The sequence below is a fragment of the Macrobrachium nipponense genome, chromosome 42, assembly GCF_015104395.2.
Source record: "Macrobrachium nipponense isolate FS-2020 chromosome 42, ASM1510439v2, whole genome shotgun sequence".
Classification (NCBI taxonomy): domain Eukaryota; kingdom Metazoa; phylum Arthropoda; class Malacostraca; order Decapoda; family Palaemonidae; genus Macrobrachium; species Macrobrachium nipponense.
The window spans coordinates 15,741,950-15,746,112 of record NC_061103.1 but is presented as its reverse complement, the minus strand read 5'-3'; the positions used below and the strand labels follow the sequence as shown (position 1 = coordinate 15,746,112).

General features: G+C 34.1%; 1 protein-coding gene across 1 annotated transcript in view; it reads right to left on the bottom strand.

Moving 5' to 3' along the window:
- Positions 1-441: 441 nt before the first annotated feature.
- LOC135213277 (beta-alanine transporter-like) overlaps positions 442-4,163 on the bottom strand; it is a gene marked incomplete in the record, with an annotated part of 366,068 nt that continues 362,346 nt past the window's right edge. Inside the window, 1 exon segment of the mRNA XM_064247258.1 lies at positions 442-1,008.

Genomic DNA, 4,163 nt, shown 5'->3' with positions numbered 1-4,163 from the left:
CTTGGTGACTTCAAGAGAATATCCAATACAATCAAAAGGAACGTTTTCTGCTGGCGAACACTAAGCAGTTTTAAAGATAATCATGTGAGTACCGAACTGGATGGTAAAACTTTGTTTCCCACTTTTATTAATTCACCATTTTATTAATTTGTATAGATCAAAGTACTACTTTGACGCTGTGGGAAAAAGAAGAGAGAGAGAGAGAGAGAGAGAGACGTGGTTACGTTCAGTTGATGCAATGAAATAAGTGGCGAGGAAGATAGATAGTTTTAAACCAGAAAATATCAAATAACCATAAATAGATAGGTGGGGTTGACTCTCACTCATTATGTTCTAAGTTCTACAGAACTCTTTAGTTAAAGATATCAAAAAGGGTTTAGGGACAACTTTATGCCACACTGCAGGACTACGATTCTAGGAAAAAAAATAAAATAAAGGAAATGAACATGCATCATGCTGTAATTATCTATAAAATACAAAATTAAATTAAAAAGTTTTCTACTATACAACACTACTAGTAATGGATGATATTGAAAACAAACAAAACGGAAATTCAACAAAAACTTGGCGAACGAAAGACTTCACAGCATAAGTGAAAACATTAACCTCCATAATATCTAATCATTATTACTACAAACCTGAAATGCCACTTTCCTCTCTTTCGAAGCAAATAAAACAACGACAAACATCCAGTTGCTGACAAAGATTTCCCGTCCCTTCCGCGGGCGACAAGCGATCAGAGACGCGTCAAATGAAAATAACGCATTACACCTAAGTACATTCAACATCATCATCGTCATCACACAAAACACAAAACACTCTTGCACAAACGATTATTCCCTACGACGACCCTCTTTTCGGATGGGACGCAGAAGCGGACGTTTCAACGTCGCCAACGTCTTCCGGAAGTTCCTCGTCCTTCGTTTCCGGTAAAGTGAGACTTAACGCCCCCGCCAGGAAGGACATCGCTGCAAAAGTCACGGGGGGCGCCCACGTAGCTATGTTGACCTGCAGGAGGAATTCGGTTGGGGTATACTGTGCGTAATGCTAAACCTCTCAAGCAGAGGACTGTCTATTTGTTATTAATCTTACTTGGTTACTTTTAGAGCTGAGAGTATTCGAATGTTACTTTTTGCAAAATATAAACAGATATGGTACATGTTATAGAAAAAAATAAAAACTGCAAATTATGATTTTTAAGTTTTGCAATCATCGAGTTCCAAAAATTCACAATAACACTTTTAGCGAGAACAACGCAGATATTTCAAGAGAATAACCATGAGAAACATTTCTTATGTTGCTTGTCAGATTATGATGGTATTGTTGTGTATAATGTGTGTATATATATATATATATATATATATATATATATATATTATATATATATATATATATATATATATATATATATATATATATATTCTAAACATGTAATTTTATTTATTTATTTATTTATTATTAAGTAGTTTAACCAGACACTGAGCTGACTTTCAGCTCTCATAGGGCTGGCCCAAAGGATTAGATTAAAATAAAATAAAAAAAACCATGTCTAGGACAGAGGCAAAGCTCTGGAACCAAGTGTTTTTTCGGTGTGACGACAAATGATTGAAAAATTAAACTAAAAACTGCACAAAGGCATACACTCACACGGGAACACATGCACACTATAAATACATTTACTCATGTATCCATACTTTCATAAAAAATAAAATCAGAATAAGTTAGGTAACATTTAAAAAGTTTTTGTTTTTAAAATTCATTAGTCTAATAATTTTCGTATTTTTAAATTTTACTTGGTTTATATTTTATCAACTAAATTACACTTCTTTAGAACATATAAATAGGCATGACTGAAAATGCAGAGGATTCTGACAAGATTTCTTTCATAGATCTGTTCCAAGTGTCGACAGTCGTTGCTGGTTGTACTTTGGGCATTCGCATAACACATGTTTAACAGTTATAACCTGCCCTGCACTCTGCCCACTCAGGAGCTGATCTACGTGGGCAGCTCATTAAGTGTCCAGGTGTCAGACGGGTATGGCCTATACGGAGACGTGTCAGAATTACTTGTTCATGTCTTTTCTCTCTGATATGATGAACTCCACTTTCCAAACATCAGGTTTATTTGCTTTAATTTATTATTTTCTGACTCTTCATTCCAAATATGTTGCCATTTCCTTATAATACCCATCTTTATGTATGTTACATAATCACTCATAGGGAGATTCACACTTGATCTTGTCATTTGATTTGCTTCTTTGGCTGCTTTGTCAGCCTCTTCATTTCCTTTGATCCTACATGGGCAGGGATCCAACATATTTCTACTTTTTTGTTTTTCCCAATAATATCTAATTTGTGAAGTGATAATTTAATTTGTTGTACAATATTATTTTTTGGTTTATAACTCTGGATGGCTCTATGGCACTTCTTGAGTCACTAAAATCACAAAATTATTTAGTGATGTTTCTTTAATTATTCTTATGGCTGAGACTATTGTGCAAAGCTCCGCTGTGAATATTGAAGCTGTATTGGGTAGAGAGAACTGATATGATCTGTCCTGGGACACTGCAGCATATCCCACTCCATGTTCCGATTTAGATCCATCTGTGTATATTGCATAATGTGGACCTTTTCGGTTTATATGCTCTATTGTATGTTGTCTATGGTGTGATGGCGTATATAAGTATTTTTTTGATAAATATTTCAATTGTGTGCAAGTTTTCATTTTATTCATTGTCCAAGGCGGAGGTAATTTTACTACTGGAGAAATTTGTATATTTACATTAGTGACTCAAACAATCTTCTAGCTCTAATTGAAAAAGGGGGTGGATGATTGTTAATAAAATATCTCTTTGTTCAAACAATTTTAATTGTTGGAGAATCACTTGTCTTGATTCTCAAAGCACTCTTCATTATTACAAGCTCTCTATGGAGAGAGAGAGGTAGTTTCACCACATTCAACCTGTAAGGAAGAGGTCGGTGATGATTTAAAGGCTCCTGAACATATTCTAAGGCCCTCATTATGGACTGGGTCCAACGTTTTCAGTGCTGCGTCCGACGCCGAGCCATATACTTCGCTACCGTAATCAATTATAGACAGGACTGTTGCTTTATACAGTAATGTAAGGGTTTGTCTATCGGCTCCCCAAGTAGTGTTTGATAATTTTCTAATTAGATTTAATGCTTTTTTACATTTTGATTTCAAGTATGTTATGTGAGGTTTCCAGTTTAAGTGAGTATCAAACACTAAACCCTGAAATTTTGCAGTTTGTCTAATTGGTATACTATGATGTCTGATTTTCAAATCTATCACTTCACCATTCATCCACCTTTTATCTTTATAAAACACTACTGCTTGAGTCTTATTTATGGATAATTTAAATCCTACAGATGAGGTCCATTCATTTATTTTATTATACTTTTATTAATGATGCGTTCTACATGTTTAATACGAGAGGCTGTATAATATATGGCAAAAATCATCCATGTATAGGTTGCTTTTGATTCCAGTCGGTAGATTTTTATTAATATCATTAATTGCTAGGGTAAACAGTGTGCCACTAAGGACACTTCTCTGTGGAACACCATTTTCAAGTGGAAATGTTCTCGCAACACATCATCAATTTCTCACTTGAAAACTACGATTTGTTAACCCAATAACCGTTTGCTATGGGAAGCAGCTTTGGTGCCCCAGCGTCAGCCAAGAGTGCGGGCAGCAACATTGACGCTAACAAAACTCGTCAGCAAATAGTTAAAAAACACAACATGGCAACTGTTCTCCCGGTCCGCGCTATCTTTTGAGTGCAGGGTGGCTACATTAGCTTATTTTCAGTTTCTGTATCTTATTCCATATATTTTAACTCATATAAATCTATTAACATACATACGGCCGTTCCCTTTAACCACTGTCACGTATTTATATGTCTGCTCTTTCCAGCCAAATAATAATAATAATAATAATAATAATAATAATAATAATAATAATAATAATAATAATAATAATAATAATAATAATAATAATAATAATAATAATAATAATATAATAATAATAATAATAATAATAATAATAATAATAATTTATCCCTTGGGGACATAGAATTATCAGCGTGGTGCCATTGGAAAATAACATTCTCTTAGGACAGACACATTTGCATTGTTTCGTG